Source organism: Fringilla coelebs, assembly GCF_963513975.1.
Source record: "Fringilla coelebs genome assembly, chromosome: 10".
In the NCBI taxonomy this organism is placed as follows: domain Eukaryota; kingdom Metazoa; phylum Chordata; class Aves; order Passeriformes; family Fringillidae; genus Fringilla; species Fringilla coelebs.
The window spans coordinates 12910783-12931955 of NC_140036.1; positions in this window are offsets into that span (position 1 = coordinate 12910783).

A 21173-nucleotide genomic window follows, 5' to 3' on the forward strand; every position below is an offset into this window, starting at 1 on the left:
ATCAAAAAATCATCCTAATATTATAATATAATTCTTCTGCAGGCAGAGAAATTAAGAAAAGAAGAATCTAAAGCATAGAATCACATTCCACAGCAAGTCAGTAGCAGATCTAGAAACATAATTCAGTATCCCAGTGCTGTTCCAAACTCTGTTCACTCAGCTGTATAGAAAGCATATGACACATCACAACTCTAAACAAAGCAATAGCATGGCTGGACTTCATCTTGCCCAGTTCCAAATCCATCTCAGATGAAAACTTAGAGATACTGGCAATGCCCTTCTTCTGATTCCAAGTGCTCAATCTGATTTAATTTCAAAAAAAAAAACCCCAAACAAACCATCCATTTCCTTTCTGAAAATGAATACACTTAATGAGGGTTTTCAGCAATGTGCAGGAATATAAATTGCCTACTAGAGGTTGGAAATATCACATGTAAATAAAAATGGTGAGAGAATAAGAGTCATAAGAATGTCTCTTTTTCTTCAAAAACATCAATGTTAAATACAAGGGTGTTGGAAGAATTTTATCCTATACCGGAACTTTCTTCCACATAGAATTCAGAGGACCCAGCAGGATATGAACTTTAAATGCCAAATGCATGACAACCAAGTATTCCCATGCCACATGGCCTCCACAGACACAAAGGAAAAACAATGGTTATTCCCCTTAAAAATATTCAAATATGAATCAAAACATGAATGTACCTGTACAATCTTTAATGTCCTTTTTTCCCTAGCTATTGAGACACTTATGTCTCTAGCTAGGATTTTTTAAAATCATTTTAATCTTCAAAATCTCCTATTCTGATCCCTATTTTGGTTTCCATTTGATTCTGCTACAGTATTTGTCTTTGACGAGTGGCTACTAAATAAAGTTTCATTTACCTACTTCAAAATAAGCAGTTTCCACAGGAGCTAGCAAAAAACTGCACCTGGAAATCCTTATTGCTTAATACCTGCATTGGAGATTCTCTGTACAGCTTTATTGACATGCTTTTTCCATATGAAGATCTGCTTTGGGAAGGTTTCAGTCCTCTTTGGAGCCTCAAGATTTTCACTAAGACCAAATCCAATGCAGTTTAAAGTTCAACAAGGGCTTTGGAGTTTACAATGAAATCTATTTCAGTTTGACTCCTCCATCCTATTTCTTAGTTTCATATTTGCTTTGTTTGAAATTTTTATCCTGGTTGCACAGAAGAAATAGTAACTAAATGAATAGAGAAGCAATTTGAGCCTGGTCTAATTCATGATCAATCAACAGTGAAGGAAGAGTTCAAGCTCTTTGTTACAGATTGTAACATTTTTAAACCATGCTTTGACTTTTCTATAGGATTTTTTGTTTATATGCACTAAACCACAACAATATTTAGCATACTGAGTACTGTTTATCTGTCTTGTATTTAAGAAGTGCTTGCTGTGTTTATGTTCAAATCAGATAACACAGATGGCTTCCCCCTCCACAACTCTGTAATAAATCTAAATTGTAACTCCCCTTTCATTTTTTACTGTTTTGACAAGAATCCTTTGAAATTATCATGTATTTTATTTAAAGGATTTTTTTTTTCAGTTTTCCCATGTTTAAAGAAATCTCTTGGGAGGGGAAAAAAAATCACTTTCAAAAGAAGTTCCATTAATAGAGAAATATTTTTAAATGATAAAAAGGGAGTGGATTCAGAACTTGCTATTTTTTGCCTACAGATGGAGCATAAAGGTTTGTTCATTTTTTCTTGATTTTTATTCTTTTAACTATTATAAATTGGGCTAGTTGGAACCAATTTTTTGCTCAGATTTTATAGAATGCATTTTAACTGAAGAATGAGCTTCCAATGAATGTTAAAGCCAGTTTTTGCTCCAGCTTTACCAGCTCTGTGGTATGATTATCCGTGACTTAGTAGGCAGAGGACTGGAAACTGGAAAATCCATGCTCTACTTTGCCTCTGTCCTTGTCTGCTGCTTCATGCCAGGTTCTCTAAAATTCACTGGCATTATAGAAGAAACACACTAGTTTTTGTCTGTCCAAATTCCATGATGAGACACAAATATACAAGTTATTCAAACAAGTAAGACAAACTCCTCAGCTCCATCATGGCATAGATCATGTCTCCATACAAGACAATTTCCACCCTATGTACTCCTAAAGCCACAAATTTCATTTGCAGCAGCCAAGAGCCAGGGCTTCCCAAGACTTTGTAAGCCATCAAAAGAAGCAGCAAGCCTGAGAGACACCAGCAGGTCAGACTGTTGTACTTTGGACCTGATTAGCAGAAAAGATTCGATAATCAGGGTGCCTTGGTAAGAACAGAGCTTTGAAGATTGCAAGATTGAGTCAACTTCTACAAGCAAGAGATGATGCAAAATGTATACATTTGTTTATGTGATGATTAACCCAATCATTGCAGTAAAACATGACTAGCCTTCCTAGAACAGTATATAGGCACATATAGCCCACAATAAATCTGGTTCTGAGCAGCACCACTCAGTCTCCCTGCTTCTCTCCATCACCAGCATCAGACCTCACAGGACAGCTCTGGTGTGGGCTCCTGTCCAGAGGCTGAAATGCAGCACCACATGAGGTAACGGAGGGAGGCCAAGCTTCATCAGGTTTATTGCTCAGAAAGTGCTCAGGTGCAGAAGAGAATCCACAAAAGAGATATCACACACACTGCAGACTTTTTATTGTTTGTATTGATGCAGGGCGGGATGGCTGGTGGTAAGCAATTTCTTTTCCTTTAAAGTATTTACTCAGCTCTTACAACAATGAAAATGGGAATTATACTGGAAAGTGACCCAAGAACAGAAAATTTACAAACCATATAGAGAGTATATGGAGCTCAATGTCTGTGTGGGCAAATGTGCCTGCCACCATTCGTATTTCCATGTTGCCAGGAGCCAGCAAGACTGCTGGCAGCGCTGATTTTTTTTCCAAATTACATTTTCCCCTCATGAATCAATGTTTATGATTTCATTTTAGCCAGCTTTGAGGGGGTTAGAAGCAGCAACTGGTCCATAAAGCCTCCATAATTCTAAACGTATAAAGGAACAATACATCAATTTTTGTCTTTCATGGTCTAAAAGGGTTTTTTATTTCATAGTAAAGCAGTGTACCTGAGAGTGCAGCCATCCTTTCACATCACTCTATCTGATTAAATACATCCTGATTTTCCTGATTTAAACCAAAATGAGGATTAATTAACACTGGCAAAACATACTTAAAGCTCCATGGAGCTGAATAGGAGATTGCATGTGGTCTGTAAGAAGCAAAAATTAAGACATCTCGTCTAAAAAAGAGACAGAACGACTCCCAGGTTGAAATCTGCATGTTTGCTATGACCAGAGTTCAGAGCACTGGCACAGACATTACAGCCTCCTGATGCTTTCACTTGTAAAGCAACCAGCCTGCATTTACCTCAGCTAGTGAGGATAGTTAAGCTTAGTGTAAGAAACAAAGTTTATTTCACTTTGCTGAAGATATTTAAAAAAAAACCCAACAAACCAAAAACAAACCAACAAAACTGTACAGGAATGCTAAGGCATTCTGACGGAATTCAAATAAGGAGCTAAATTATATAAACTCTTTAGGTTCCTCCAGTTTTTGAAGTGAGGAGGGAGACTTCCTATTACTTCAAAGGAAGGCAGCCTTAACTCTCACAGGGCTGGGTGAAGGCTCACCACAAAACCTCCAAATGGACATAGACGAGAACAATCTTTTGTGCTCAGACCAAATGCACTCCACAGAAACCACTGGGATGGCAAATTATAACACTAGACACTTCACACATATATACAAAAACAACACCAACAAAAAACACATGTTTTCATGGGAACTGAAACAACATCATTAATTTGGTTCTAGTTTGCTAAATTTTCTCCAACAATAAGTTTTTATAATATCAGAAGACAGGAGAGTTCATGAGCCGATTGACTAACACTTTAATGCATTGAGAAATGCATTTTGGTTTGCACCCAATGTCTCAGAAGAGAACAATGCCTTCCCAAGTGATAGCAGCTGTAACCATGGGAGGATTTGGGGAGCTCCAGGTTGAGTCTCTCATTCTGGGGTCCAAGACTGTCCTAATTACTGCCCTGCAATATTCCTGGATAGGCACAATGAAAACAGATCTATGACTCCATGAAAACAGATCATCTAAATGGCATGAAATCTGTAGAAATTGGATATAGAAAAAAAGAAATTACCTGGAAAAAAAAAAAGTGGTCACAGAAGGCCACCATTAACTCATCATAAAAAGAAAAACACTGGCTGTAGTTATTCAGAGAATGCAGCTCACCAAGAATAACTTTTCTAAATAGCTAAGAGAGCTTGTGCCAAGGAGGAAAACTCATTATTTTAAAGTTGGCCAGGTCAATGGAATACACGTTTGGAAAGATATCAGCAGCGTAGAAATAATGAAATCTTTCCATCCTCTTTAAAGGGGGATGGATATTTAATATCAGTATATTTAATTCAGATAAATTTTGCAATGGAAAAAAAAATCTCAGGTATTTTCTCTGTTATTTCTATTGGTTGCCTGCTTTTTTTTTAAATAATTTTTATGTCCCTCCTTTTCTCTGAGTGTTACAACTTCACTATAAAGATCAGGTACTGCTTAACAGTACAATGATCCTGTTCCAAATATTCTGACAAAATTCTGGAAGAAGCACTTGAAGTGGCCCATGCAATTCAGTGCCAAACCCCCTCCTACTTCCATGCTCAGCAGAGGAGCTGGCAGGACACATCAAAATTACAACCATGCCACACAACTTCATAAGAACTCCATCTTGAAGCCCCCTTTAGGATTATTGTGCATTACTCCACCAGCCTGCAAAGCAAGCTGCTCTTAAATGAAAGATTGGGGTGGCAGTAACAGTCTCCTTATGGACATCATAAACTCTTTATGGCACTTCCATGGATACCTCTTAGTTTATTTTATAGTTCTGCCACTAAAAGTAAAACTTGCACAAATAGATTTAAGTTGGTAATACAAGATAGTAAAGCACAAAGCCTAAGAGAACCAGATGCAATTTCATCTTTAAAACATTCGGCTGACTTTATGGATTCTAGAATTTACTATTTGATTTTATTGCACAGCAACAAGGACTACATGTGAAATGAGAACCCTTTCATAGAAGGCCATATACATCCTTTTATACCACTTCTACAATGTCTTAATTTAGAACAGTTTAGTAAAAAAAGGCAGGTCACTACTTGAAGATCTGCATCATGGCAAGTAGCTCTAATGATTCAGCACTGAATGTCAGACATGCATGTTCAAAGGCCTCTCCACAATTAAGCTCTGCTTTAAGCCTTGTAGAAGCTATTTTAGCACATGCAAACACCTCTTAAAAGGCCTCTTAGCCAGGAAATTATGTTGGCTGTTCACTCTTGAGTACACATCATGAGACCACAGGATTGCAGAACAGAGAGCAGCTTCTGGTACACTGAGCAGGGTCTCATGTTTCCAGGGCTGGAATACACTTCACATGTGTAAACCACTTTGCCTTCCACATAGGAGTACAGCTAGGGCTCGCCTTTAGTTCCATGGATTTTGGCCAATGGGATGCTTACAGAACCAAGCATTTGAGAAGTTTTAGTTTTCTGCATATTCCCAGAAAGAAGGGAAACTTTAAACCATCTCTTAAGCTAGCTGAAATGAAGGTAAAACACCTAAGTGCCTCTCTGCTTCCAGACATTTATTAGGCTGACTTTACAAAACCAGGCAAAATAACAGATAAAAAGTTGTTGGACCCATTTTTTTTAACAACATTTGTTAGCAACAGGTTTCCACAACTTGTTCCCAGAAAATCTATCAATTAATTTTTATTTTTTTTTAATCATCATCACCAGCTTGCAGACACATGCATAAGTAGGAGAAAAATCAGTTCCTGCATCACGGAACAGAGAACACAAAATTCACAGAGACAAGACTTGGAATTTGCACCTCTAACATAAAAGTTCCCTGAAATACATCTTCCTTTCTTAAAAAAAAATTATGAAAACAGATTCTCTCAGAATTCAATACAAAGCTCTAATTAAAACCTTCCATGATTTTTTGGTTTCAGCCAAGCAACCATCATGGAATACAGCAGCACACCAAAATATGACAACGTGGCAAGCATCTGAAAAGAGCCACAGGAAACAAACATCCAGCTCCTGGTGCTGAGAGCAGCCCACAGCTCCAGCCCTCTAATCATTCATTTGTACTTACAGTTAACTGGACCAAAATCTTGGTCTTGTTCAAGTCAGCAGCATAAGTCCCAAGCCTCTGCTCCTCTGTAGCTCTCTGGCCTCAGTGTAGCTTGGGGATATTTCACTAAAAGGTTTGAATGTTACAAATGTGCCTATCCCTCAGTAGGACAGATTTCTATTTCTCCTAAATGCCTGGTATTAATCACATGAAATAAGAATAATTCACCCCATATAGCCATTCAGGAGCTAAGTGCTTTTCCCTGAAAACACCAGCTTTATTGTGTGTGGGGTGCAGAAGAAAGCCTTAAAACATCGGCTTCTGAATTGAATTTGGACACTTTCTGAAATGAAATCTCATCTCCCTCACTGAATTTAATAATTGATCCAAATACTTTTCTTGAAAGCTATTTTTCTTCTGCCCCAGCCAAAAGTACTAAGAGTCCTGAATCATCCATTCACTTCTCCATTTTTCACACACTTAAACTTAAATCTCATAACAGTTTAGGTCTGACGCCAAGGGGAAATGACCACACAAATCTGATGGATTGTCAAAGGAAAAAAACATCAGTTTAACTTTATAGTGTTTTCTGAGAACAAAGCCTTCCCTTTAAAGGTTTTAATAAAGGTTCCACTTAGAAATAAAATATTTTTTTAATTTAAACTCTTAATTAAATGCTGACAGTGCTCCTGGTAATAATGCAAGAAAAAAAATCCTATCAGGCTGTCTTCAGTGTATGAATTAACAGCTGTCCATCAATGAATCAAAGTTTCCTGATACCAACCAAGAAAAAAATCAGAAAACACTGTTTTTTTGGGTGATCAATGCCAAAAAAGGACTTTCCTTTACTATACAAGCATAAAAATAGATGAGTTCCTTATCCAAATTAAAATGTCCACCCACACTGTAGCTGAAGTAAATAATACTCCTGGAAACAAGAGGGTGGAAAATGAGGAAGGTTAACAATTCTGTATTCTATTAACACACTGTGTGTGTAAGGCAGTGCACAGTCAGCTGCAGGGTCTTGCCAGCCACAGCACAGATCCCACCATCAGTATGGGACATTCACAAGGACTTTAAATTGACTAAATTTCTGTGACCCTCAAATGCCAAGAAAATTGCTAAAGGTTTTCTTTCCTCCTTAACATCTTGTGTCTGATATGCCACTGTTCTGCTCAGTTACACAGCACAGGCAGAATTCCACTAACACATTCCCATACATGGGCAGAAGCTCTGCCATGCTTAGAGTACTGTAGGTACAACAAGCAATCCAAAGAATTTTAATTTCTTGCCCTGTTCCTAATAATAAACATGCTTTGTACCTCTTTTAAAAGCAGACAATTTACATTACTCTGGCCCCGTGTCTCTAAATCTTTATCTGCATCACTACTCTCAAACATATTACTGACATTTAATACTTATGGGAGAGGGAAAAGCCTTGACCTCTTCCATGAGGAAGTTGTTCATCACTGGATTTTATCCAAGGGGAATGTTAACAATGATACAGAAAAGTGGTTAACCATTTTTCTTAAATATAAAAAGCATCTCCTCTTAAGGATATGCTTCCGTCTTACTGTGGGAAATACACTCAGAGGCAACATATTAACCTTGGTTTGTTTGTAGGAGCTCTTATCTTCAAATGGGGACATACAGCTCCAAAATTATTCTACCTGACAGCTGAGGGATTGCTCCAATATGTCCACTCAAGAAAAAAGTAAACTGATTTAAACTGATTATGAGAAGAATGGAATCAGGCCCATATGCATAGGCTGCAGATATACTGCACATGGCAGCAATGAGAGAAACTCTTGGGAAGAGCACAAAAACACTCTCTAGAGCCCCTCTGCTTTGCCCAGTGTCTATGATTGACCTCCATTAGGAATGTCAGAGGACACAATTCTGCCTATTCCCTTTAACATCCTAGCAGATACAGGCAGTAGCCTCTGTCTCCCTCCCAGCAACATTCCTGAGGCTGCCCAATATTTGGTTGGCTTTTTTGACCACCAGACACTGACACGGCAATTTTAGGGAACAGTAAATAATGGCTTAATGACCTCTTTCCTGAGTTTTAACTGCCAGCCCCAAGTCCAAAATCCTGCAGGCATGTGTGATGTACCTGTGCTGCTCTCCCTGAAGCTTTATTTCCTGCCTTTTTGCCCACTCACACAGTCATGAAGAGTTCCCTCCCCATCTGCTCTAAGGGTCAGTCAAGGCACTGTGGCCACAACATGGACAGGTTAAGAAATACCTGGTAACTGAGTGGAAAAAATGGAAAAAGGGAAATCCACAAGGTTGTTCTGGTTATAACTGAGAATTTAGTTCGGAGTGATAATAGGCAATTATTATTTTATGATTAGATTGGTAAATTAGGAATTTAATAAAGTAGTCATTCCTTTCGTGCACTAAGTGACTAGGAGATGCAGTTGAAGGAATAAACCGGGTTTGCTACATCTAGAAGACTTAGAAAAAATAAAAATCACTAATTTCTTTTTGTCTATGAAATCTCAGGAATGAGATGGTGGCATTAGTCTAGAAAAGGTGACACGAGCCCCCTGTTACTATTATCATATTCTTTATTTGGCTAGTGTTGGGGAGAGAGCAGGTCACTTTTGCAAACTTCATGGGGCTCTTATAAAAAGAACTCCAAGTCTGTCTCCACAGCAGCTCCCACAGTGAGCACCTACCCCAGGCAGGTCAGCTGCTCCATTCTGACTTTGGCCACACTTGTACCACCTAAGGTTAACTTGGACAGAAGCTCCTACACAGCACAACAGGGTCAAATACAGTTCCCATGATATCGCCCCACAGAAACAACAAATAAAGCAGGAAAATTGTGACCCACAGGGTGAGGGTTGGCAGCCTTTTATAGCTCCATCCCTGCAGCAGCTGTGCCCTTGGAAAGGCAGAGCCAGGCTGCCAGAGGGAGCAGCCAGCAGAGCTGCAGGAGGGTTCCTCAGGAGAGAAGGTTCCTCTCCTCTGCTGCTCTCTCAGGACAGTAACCCTGCCCTCCTGCACCCACCATGCTGGAAAACAGAGCAGAGCCACAGAAGACTCTCCCTAGAATTTTGAAAGTTCATTTAATCAATTTTGGAATCTCTTGGTCTCTCTCCATTACTTTCCTTTTGCTATCCAACTCTGATTAAGAGGAAGGTGCTCTTTGAGAACTTTGTAACAGGAAAAAAGAGCCAAAAACAATTTCCTCTTTTACCATTCTAGAAAGGAATTAATTTGCTCAGCTTTGAAGCAATAAGTAATTTTATGGGTGTTAAATGAAGTTAAGTCCTTATTTACCAACAGAGATTTTTACACAAATGAAGGCAGATTACACAATAAAAATGTCCAGTTATACCCCTAAATAATGTCCAATTACAAGATTTTGCTCTTTGGGACCTATTTTGCAATATGTTTCATACTCCTGTACTACAATCTATTTAAAATCTTTTGCTTTCTGAAGCATTACTGGTATAATGTCTCCCGTATTTTAGAATTGAATTATTCAGCAATTCATTAAATAAATCAGACAAATCAGATTCTAGCACAGCGTGTAGTAGAATAGACTCCAGTCACTGGTATTTATGATGCTTTGCAATTGAAAGTAAACAGGCTTTTCCCAATTATATTTATGATCTTTTATTATTTTTAATCTCATTTATATACATAGCAGCTGTTTATACAAACAGTAGCTGTCAGGTCATGTTAGAAATCAATGTGTCAAAAGTATATAAAAAGGTTTTTATATAGGGCTGTATAAAATAACATATACACACAACTCAAACATTTGCATTAGCAGTTGTTTTTCAACAGATTGTCAAGAGGTATGACTATATTAATTTAGGATTAAGTGTGTTAGTATAGCATGAATCCACTTTATCAGCCTCCTCAAATACACCAAATTATTTTATAGCTAATGTAAACCATTCACACTGAGATGTTCTGCAAATCTCCTTTGCCTGCAAATGAAAATATGATTAGACACAGCACCATGCAATACTTGGGAGGCGAGAACAAATGTGTGCAGTGTGAAATAAATGTAGCAGAACATGAATCTCCCACTCCTAGCAGCTGCTTGGCAGTACAGCATGTGTGTGTGACAGCAGTGACAGCAGCGTCCTCAGAGGCAATGAGACATTTCCCGAAGCGCAGAAATGCGTCACAGCTCCCAGCCCCAGGACAGACACCGTGAGCACAGGGTGCATCACTGGCTGAGGGAAACCAGGGAGCAGGGATTCCAACCAGCCACTGCCATTTCCACAGCCAGGTGGAGAAGCAGGATTGATCAGTATCACTACCAGAATTGTGTGATTCATCACTGGAGCTGATGTAGCAATGCATTACACCTTGCTGTTTGCAGGTACTGACATGGAGCACTGAAGCCCTTTTCTGTCTCCTTTAGAGCACCCTATACTTGACTATATTCTAGCAAGTAAATAAACAAAAATATTTAAAATAGAACTTCTTTCTTTTATCATCCAGGAGCTGCTCTCATTGCTGACAGGGGAAGAGAGCAACACAACAAAGCTGGGACGACTACAGCAGAGAATCCCCCAAGAGCTTCTAGGGGAGCCTGAGATAACAAGACATACATCTCAAACCTACTGCCAGAAAGCCCAAAAGACACATTCAGCATAGAAGGGGAGAAAATGTCAAGAAGCTTTTGTGAGAAGGGAAATGATGCACAAGGTGCACCAAAATACATGTGATTCACACTGCCTAGAAAGACCACTGGGGAGTTACCTGACTCATCAAGTAGAGAGGAGCTGGCCAAGCTGCATCATCACCTATCATTTAATGTACCATTAATGGAAGGAAAACATCAATAACAACAGGGTTTGTGTTTGAAACAGAAAATGCTGCTTGTCCTGCATAACTCAAGGGAGGGTATTTATCAGCTCACAAGGTTTTACTTTCTGTTGGAAGCACAGGGAACAAAAAAATAAAAACAGGATGATGCATACTTATCAGCAGATAAGCTACCTGGAAGTTTCTGAAGGGTCAGCATCGCCAAAATATTGTTCTTATTAGCCATACACACATTCTGAATTTCATGCAAAATCAATATTGGACTACACATAGACCAGTCCCCTATTCCTCGCTCATAAAAATAATAAGTTAAAACCCAGAATTATTCTAATATTAAAAATTTCATGCAGTCTTAAACAGTAACATTAATAAAAGATGCAGAAAAAACAACTGTGCGTTTAACCAGGCCATGATCAAACGGCAGACAAAAGTAATTTGCATATTTTTTAAAGCACCTTTTCTGCTTTCCAAGAACAGTTTTCGTGGGGCAACATGATGATTTTCGACACTTTGCGATACCATAAGCCTATATGGTAATCAGACATGTCAACTATTCTTATGGTCATGAGAATTTAGATATGAATCATTGTTTGAAAATTTGGATTTCCTATTCTTTAGCTAGGAAATGTCAGCTTTATTCTTCACTAATTCTCCAACAGCAGGCAAAAATAATAATAAACTTCCAGTCAGCCATGTTATTTCAGAGGGACTGAATGGATTCTTAAGAAAGGAACAGATAGTAAGAACAGATGCAAATTATCTCTAGTACACACTTTTGAGGGTGTGAGTGGGAAGAAGGAGAAAGTTACAGAGAATGCTGAAAGGCTGTGTTTTATGAGGGGATTTTAAAAATTTTTTTTAAGAGATAGAATCTTATAAACAATTTGCCAACAATCAGCCTGTTTCACCTTGAAGCCAAGTACCATATTTTAACCATTTTAAAAAATAATACCCAGTAAAACTGGTATTTATTGACACTAGTTATATGTGCATTGTGTTGTATTTGCCTCAGTTATCCTTCAGTATAACCACCCCTCAAGTCAATGCAGAAAAATGTGCATAGGCTAACAAAAACAAACAAAATATTATATAGCACACAGGATGTGGCAAGATTCAGTCAGAAAGGCACTTTTTATTTTTCTAGAAACTCACATAACACACTGATTTTCTGCAAGCTAATTCCTAACAGCAAGCACAGCCAAAGAAATGTCTTTTCAGGTCATGATTGTCTCCATGTAGAACAGTAAACACTACACAGCTCTAGCCTAGAGATACAACAATATTTAATGATGCAAATAGAAACCCTAAGAGATAGAATGAATGTAGACAAATTGTATTTAGTGTATATTTCTATGATTCCTGGATATAAAAGAACCTAACTCCCTGAGTAAAACTGATTGAAAGGCCAAAGTCATTTGCAGTGGGAACATCTATGTTAGGCAGTTCTTTCAGAAACCAAGCCCATACATTTTCCTGCAGCCACCTTAATGCTAAACTTAATGGCAAATTCTGCCTTGATTCCAAGGACTGTAAGGCTGCCTAGGCCATGTTAGCCTGGGCAAAGCCAGGGCTCACAATGGTCAGGTTGTGCTCTGTGTGTCTATTTTTCAACCACACAAGTTGAAGGTCCACTGGCATAAGGATGGGATTGCATTGGTACTGGAGGAGGAAGACCACAGCTCAGTGTAAAGTTACAATGAGACAAGGTAGGACAGACAGACAATTAACCAAGGGAGTCACATCCCAGACAGCAGCTGCAGTGCAGAAGGGAGTCCAGAGAGAGGGAGGGACCCTCAACAACACACTGAAAATAACTGTGAGGCTCAGATGAACTCAGGTGACCTGGAGTGAAGTTTTCACTGTTTAGAAGGCAACAAACACATGGCTGTTTGCTAACACGATGTACTCAGCCCTATATTTTAAAAACATTTTGTCTTTTATTTGCAGAAAACTTATTATCAAAACCAACAAGCCATCAGCTAGAGAATGAGTCATCACAGCAGCTACAAAAAGGACAGGATTAAAAAAATACATATGTATGTATCCAAAGTTAACACCCATGCATGGTAACTAACACAAAAGAACATTTACACATTGCAAGATGTTGTCTGTGCAAGGGGCTGCAGAATAATGAAGTATTAAGAAATTCCATATGGAACAGATTTTTCAAGAGAACATTGTGAAAGGTGCATCTTCCAAAAATTTGTTCCGTAAATGGGAAGTGCTTTTGCCTAAAACTGATTTCACCATTCCATCAGGACTCATTAGCAAAAGATTTAGCAATAGCCTGTGAGATGCCCCCTTACACAGAAGTGATTCAGTTTCACAGTGCATCCAAACCCACATTCTACAGGAAACAGATTCACTCACATTCATTCAGTTACTGAGGTCGAGTATTCATTTTCCAAGGCTGGAGAACAGAATGCAGCAACCACTTTCTGTGCATTTCTAATCTTCAGTCAAGCTCTCACTTATCAGTGCTTTTCCCTCTGATTTTGGTGGTATTTGTAGAAGTGGGTTCCTTGCTCTGCCCTCAGCTCTTGCTGGTGCTGCCACTGACCACCTTGGCAAACACATCTGATACTGTGGCTGTGACCACTGCACTGCATTAGCTCAGTAAGAGAACAATGCAACACATGTGTTGACAAAACACTTGTGAATAAGAGGAATTTTCTATGTATTATCCAATAAACACCACAATTAAAACCAGATATCTTTGCGCCCTTTACTCTTTTTAATTAGCAAACTGACACATACACTTTCTCGTAGAAACAAGAAAGACACTGACAAGGAATTTTACCATTTGCTATAAAATACACACGTGTGCACTTTGCCATATTTGAGAGTTTTTTCACATACAAAACAAGACATGGCAAGACCATACCCCAACCTGCCTCAAATCTCTTCAAAGTGAGCATTGTCTTGATACTGAGCTAGGATGTGAAGTTTACTTTGATCAAAACACTAAAAACTGATCACAGGGCAACTGAGGACAAGATTTTCATTAAACATCCTACATTTGTAATACTTCAGAATTTACCAAAAGGATGAGCTAGTTACTGGGCTTGTGCTTCCAGCACTGCAGTAAGTTCTGTCTCTCCCTCTCCTGCATGATACCACATCTTGCTCAGTTTCACAGTTATAACAAAAAGTGACTGAAAGTACCAGACATTGTGCTTTATTCTGTTCAGAGGCCATTTACACACATGCTTTGGGAGAGATAGCCACATGGGCATCTGCAGTTCTGTTTTCAATTTTACAGCCCTCACTGATGAGCAACATTAGATAAAAAGCTGCTCACCCAAAGTCAAGTGTGTGCCAGCAACAGAAAAACAACTTGAAGGTGTTAGATAAGTGACATTTCAATTAGAAATATCACCTTCTATTAATGGAAGGTGTCTTTTTGCGTTATCTAATCTGAAACTTTAATTTTGGGAGGAAGAGACAAAGCCAGTAACTTCAGTACCTGGCTGTTCATTAATACAATATAGATCTTGCACTGAACAATGACAAAAACCCCCCATCTTTAACTGACATTTCAATAGCATTTCCCTATTAACATTTGGTAGTGTTGGGGAAGAAAAGCATCATTTCTCTATTAGCCACATGAAGGCTCCAAAGGGTTGGTCATCTTCCAGATAGCTGACTCATCTGACACTGCTAACTACTTTGGAATTTTAGAACTAAATCTTTCACATTTTGCTTTAGAATACAAGAAAAAGAATTTCACTTCATATCTTTTCACGGATGCAAGCAAGTGTGCAACAATAAGAAATTAATTGCTTCGCTTCAGGCCAAAGTTAGCTGCCACCTGTGTGGGATCAACGCTGCCTACTCCAGGAGGCACCAGTGAGGTGAGGTCCTCAAGCAGAACACCAGAAATTCTACAGCTTGCTACCATGTGGCTCTTAACCCTTAAGCATACAAAAGAGAAAAAGCTCTCCAAAGAGCCAGAAGACCTACCCAAGTCTGACATCACAGTTACAATCCAACCTCTTCCCTTTAAACTCTCATTTAGCTTTTGTAGATTTTCCTCCTGAGTAATAATCTGATTTTGCAGACATCATTCATTTCACATAGATTTAGAGTTCAGCTGGTCTAGGTAAAGGAGAATAGGATTTTCCAGTAACATTGCTCTCTCTAAGAATGAAAAAAAGAATCAAAAAGGACAAATTAAAACCAGGTGAAAATATCTGTGATCCCAGATACATACTCTAGCTCTTATTCAGTCCAAGCTTCATAAAGGGTAAAGGTGTCAGAAAGTACAGAGATCTCTGAGAAAGAGATCTCAATTTCCACATCCACTCTTGGACAAAGAATAATTTAAAATGGATCTCATCTTTACAGATGAGCCAAACCAAATTATAGAAACAGTTTTTAAAGTCACAATGCCTATTTTCTTACTAAAAAGCAGACAAGCAGCACACAACTCTCTGACAGAAGCTGCATTTAAGAAGAATATGTATGTGCCCAACATTATCTCCTTCGAATCCATTTCTATGAATGGTTAAAACATTATTTCTCATTTTATTTCTGCTCTCTTGTTTTGATGCTCTTCTTGCCAGTGTTAGACAATGTTTTTTTTCTCCTACTTGCCAGCACTGAGCTAAGTGTGAGCTCCCTAAGGCAAGGCTAATCACAGTGGGTCACATTGCATTTCTAAGGGCAGAGCCTCTTGCTTGCTGTTTGAAGGTCTTGGGCAATGGCTTGTCGTCTCGAGATTTCTGGCTGGATGTACCAAGGATCGTGGAGCCATCTCAACAAAGTAGTTGGTCAACACCAACATTTCTGCAAGCTGCTTTGATTTTATCATTCTCAGCCCATCAGCAGGATAAAGGAGCTCAGTACTCAACCAGTACCCATTCATAACCTCCTGTCACTGGGATCCAAATGACACCAAAACCAAATGAACCACCACAACAGGAAAAAGAAACCAGCCTAACTGGGCTGTCTCACCTCTTCCCACTTAAACCCCCAATGCCAGTGCTTGGCATTTTCCACACCTGCAGGAAGCTAGCAGCATTCACAGCACCTCCCCAACACCCAGCAGGCCGTCATTATTTGAAAGCTGTTTCCAATATTCGAGTAGTTTTAATCATCTGCTCTCCCCATCAATCACAATCGCTGGGAGTGCCTTGAAGTCCTTTTCAAACTGATGATACCATTTCCAAGACTGACTTCTGCATTAGACCAAATGTGAAAAATCAGCCAAATGTTAACACCAGCAACCCCAGCTTGGGGAAAGAAGATAGTCCTGCACTCGAAAATGTGCCAGCCAACCTGATGCAAAATTAATCCAATTCTGTATTCCTACATGCTTTAGGGAACTCTTAGGCTTCTTTTTACCTGGGAACATATTAACCTTGAATAATGCTGTATGCTCAGATCCCCCTAAGGCAGATAAGGCTTATAAATCTATGAAAAGACTGATTAGAATAACAAAATATACTTAAGTATCAGTTTCCACCCTTGTGGGCTCTACAATAAGACAACTGGCGGAAGCAACTTACACATGTTAAGCTGCAGGCATCAAAATTAATTATTTTACACCAAAGCTTGCCTCAAAAGGGACCACTGTAATTAGTATAATAAGCATTAGTGCGGATCATGAAATTTATGTGGGTTGGGCTTTTTTTAAAGTTTATAAATCCCCTTTGTACACAATTGTTATGTTATTGCTATTTGAAATAAAAACTCAAATTAGACATTTAAAATCTTATTAAAATGTATGCAGCTAAACGCTGACTAAAGTGTATACAACCCTCCCACAGTTTCAGACTTTATGGACAATATCTATCATTCTAAGTCCATAAGTATATTAATTGCATGGATTTTAAGTACCATTAACATTCAACCAATAGCGTTATTCCAGAAAGCTTCCAGCAAGGATTAGCACCTTTTGGAAATCAAATTTAATTTGCAGGGAAGGTAATAACATTTTAATCTATCTCAATGTATTAAAAATGAAAGGAAAAAAATCAGCTAATATTGGCTTTGAACACGGGAGACCTGTCCCATGGCTGCCAGGAACTAAAACAAACCCATTGACTGGGGAGAGCAGATGGGCTGACCTGGGGGTGCTCTGTGCTGCACGGGAGCTGGGAGCCCCTGCACCTTCCCAGCTCTCAGCACCTCGGCTGCAGCCCCAAAGACAGGAAACAGATGCTGAGGTGAAAGCAGAGGGTGCACTGATTGCTTCTTTCAGAATTAGCATTAAAGTGTGTGCAATGTGTAACACTTAACCCCAGCTCCTGCACCTCCCCACCAGCCACCAGCACACTGCACAAGGGAGAAAAGAAGGATTTTGCCTTGAGCCAACAAAGCATTTGACTTTGTAGGAGCAGCATAGATTAATCTTGCTGTTTTTTGAACGTGGCTGTTGTTTGCTTTCAAAAGTGCTACAAGGCAACATTAGGTTGCTGTTACTGGATACCAGATTTATAATTACATCTCAGACTCAATTCATAAAACAATTTTTTAGCATATCAAAATTGCTACTGGTACAAGGAAAAATTTTGAAGGGTAGTTCTGCCTATAATCAGTATGAAATTTGTGGCTCTTTCTCTGAAATTTAGATTTGTTACCTCCAGGCTCCCAGCATTTTTTCCCAATTAATTAATTACTGTTTTCATTCCTATTTCTCTCAAACATTTTGACTGTCACTATATGTGTGATATCCTCCCTCAGATTATATCATAGCATCACAATTAGCATTAAAACAAATATTGTTTTTCCATTCATAACCTAATGTTTTTGAAGTGAACCTAACAATTTTTTCCTACTTTCTGACCTATAGCATCAGTAAAGTGCTGCAAGATACAGACAAAGTAAGAGTAGGAAAGGAGTTTTTATGGGAGGGATATTCTTGTACTAATTTCCTTCCACATTTCCTTCTGATAGAAACATTACATAACATAAAATTTGACAAAAGATCACTGTTTTGTTGCCAAGAACTGTAACATATTCATTGAAATAAACCCTTTAAAAAGGGGCCAAATATGCTTCAAGTGCTGCCTGAAAGAAGAAAGGAAAATTCCACTGAGATTTTAATCTGCCACTTACTGTTGCTGAAATAATGGCTGATAACAGAGTTCCCAGTAGCAAATCACACTGTTAACATCCCTTCCACATGGCTTTACATGATTTCTGTGAGCCATTGCTGTACCCATTGTAATTGTTTAAGTTTCCTTTCAGGACACAAGGATTTATGTGATCCAAAGCTAAAGGAAACTTTTTTGTTAATGTCAGTGGACAAGACCTCACACAAAATATGCACCATGGCTGAATTGAGCCAGCAGTTACCAAACCCTCATGTTCAAATTTAAACTCACAAAGGTTTCATCAGGACCAATATCATAATCACGTCACCTAGGGATGCTAAACCAAGCTCAAGTTTATGTGAAGATGAACTAGAAAACTTTAATTAAAGAAGTTTTAGGATTTTGATATTTTTTTGGTTTGTTTTGGGAGGGTTTTTTGTTGTTATTGTCTTGTTTTGGGTTCTTTAATAAAGTGAAAAAAAAGACAAGAGTCTGAAGGCCAGAAGAGACTCATTCCATGTGAGTATGAGGGGAAAGAGGGAGGCAAGCAAGCAAAGCTTGGGTGGTTACATAACAGTTATTGATGGGAGAAAATACAAGATAAACTTTGACTGCGTAAATGTTAGTCAGAAAAACAAGTGTGTTTAAAATGAAATGAAGGCACTGTTTGCAGCAGTTTCTAGCAAGCTTCACATCATTAATGTTTTGGAAAAATTTCTGTTGAGCAAACCCTGACTTTCCAGTAATCACTATAGATCAGACTTGCTTAGAAAGAAAGTGCAATGCATCAGCTCTGGTTTACTTTGGCATCTGTTTGTAGCAAATAAGGGATCCTGAGGTACCAAAGACCAGCTGAACATTGTGATCCATGCCCACAGCCACCTGAGTGCGGATGACTGCCATTACCACACAGAGAAAAGCAGGCTCTAAAACAGGTGGGAAGCTTAAAAACATGAGGAGGCCACTCCTGGACCTGTCCAAATTGTTGATAAATTTTAGGAAGCAGAATGGGACTGCAATGGAAGGAATAGTGTCACTGCTATAGCAGCAATGCTTACATTTTGTTCCAAGCCAGGTGTCCCTGCCCATGGCTGGGGTGTGGAACTAGGTGATCTTTAAGGTTCCTTCCAAACCAAACAATTCTATGAGAACACTACAAATCATCAGTATGGCAACTCCTCCAGGTCCTCACAAATGAGTACAATTAGTTTGCATAAAAACCACACAACTCTGCTGCCTCTGATGGCAGGGTCTGGACTGGATAGCAGGTTGTGCTTTCTACATTCCCACATCTCAGTGCCTGACCTGGCTAACACTACACAAGTAGAGTGCAAGCTGTCTAAAAAAGGCTGATAGAAAATGTATTTCCCTGTCACCTACCTAGAGCCTTCTCAGGGCTCCTGACAAGTTACCAGTCCTTTTCCTGACATCACTGTCTTTCAAATGCATATCAATTTGTAAATCACCATAGCAAATTGGCTTTTGCCACTCTTTTTATGCCACTTTTTTGAAATACAACCGTAATTTATATCCTTAATCACTAGCTATATTTTAAGTTTCCAGGCACATAAAATTATTACAGCAACTACTCCTTAAAGCCCCTGTAGTGAGCACAATAGATTTAATTCATTTCCACATTTCTTAGCTGGATCACCATGATTTTTTTTCCTCCAAGTGCTTGTGCACCATCTGAGAGCTTCTCTTGTACTGACTGTATTTAAGGAAAGAGTTTCATTACATGTCTGCAGGTCAGCTACTAAACTTAATGACTGCATGCCTTGCTGAGGGAATGGCTTTTCACACATCCTACAATCAGTATCAAAACTCTTCAAAGTCAGATACATGTTTATATTTCCATCAGCCACCTACCTTTTTAACTTATTTATTGTCCCACTCTTGAACAGGCATTTCATCCTCACTTCTTCTAAAGCCTGTTTCTTTTCAACAGCTTGACCTCTGTCTTTGCTCCTCTCTATACCCAAGTTCTGCAGCTCCTAATCATCAGCTGGAGCTCCACTCATTCAACCTTCTCATGAGCCACAGAATTTAACCCTGATGTGGTCCTTCCATTTTTCTACAGCTGACAACAGTTACTCTCTTTAATGAATCCTAGTTACGACTAATTTCTGTTTCCTTGTATTTTCACTAGCAGAACCCTCACCAAGTTCCTCTCTTGTTTTCCTTTCTTTCTCCTAAAGCAAGGCCTGTGGATGCACCTTGGAGAGCTCATTGCAACTCAGCTTCCTCCCCACATATTCACCTTGTGAAAATCTTCAGACAAAAGCTACCATGTGAATTGCCTTTTGGATGTGGGAACTGAGCCCTCTCAGTTCTTTGTTCACTCTTACCACACTGGGCTAACTGTATTTCTAGCAAAGGTGTCTCTAATCCAAATGGTTAGCTGCAAACTGGTAAGCTGAACACATTTTTAAAAAAATACTTCAGGAACGTCCCACGTTCTCCATAAAGCAGCATTGAAAATGAACAACAAATTTAAAGATCTGTGAGCTCTAGGCAGTAATTCTGGCTCCCAGAGACAAAATATAAAGTACATCAGATTCACACCTTTTTTCCACGGGGCCATGTCATAAGAAAAAGGAGCATGGAATATTTGTGTTCATATAAACCTTTGCATTTAAAGGCATGAGAATTACACATTGACAGAATCTGGGTGTCTGAACACATGGTTACTCTTTCTGGAAATGTTCTGGGTTTATGATAAATTATTTTTCCATTTCTATTTTATTCCTGACCAATTCCACCACTTTTATAATAAAATAATGTTTTAAATAAAATCCTGTTGCTATTTGTTTCTGCCAATTTTGTTCTCCTGAACTCAGTTTTGCCTGCAGCAGCACTGCAATTCTGACTTATAACTTTCACTAGTAAAGCCAATTAACTCTCATCATACCACTTTCCCTTAACTTAAACAGAATTAAGGGCTTCCCTCAAAGCAGATTGTTTTCTTCTAAGCCTTGCTTTAGATGATAAAGGAATGTAATTTAAAAAAAACACAAAACAACACAACAACTCCACCAAAATAAAGCCAAACAAAACAAAATCAAATAAACAAAGAAATCACAAACATTTGCAAGAAAGACTCAAAATGAATCTTGGAGATAATGGGGCTAGAAAATTGTAAGCATTGAGG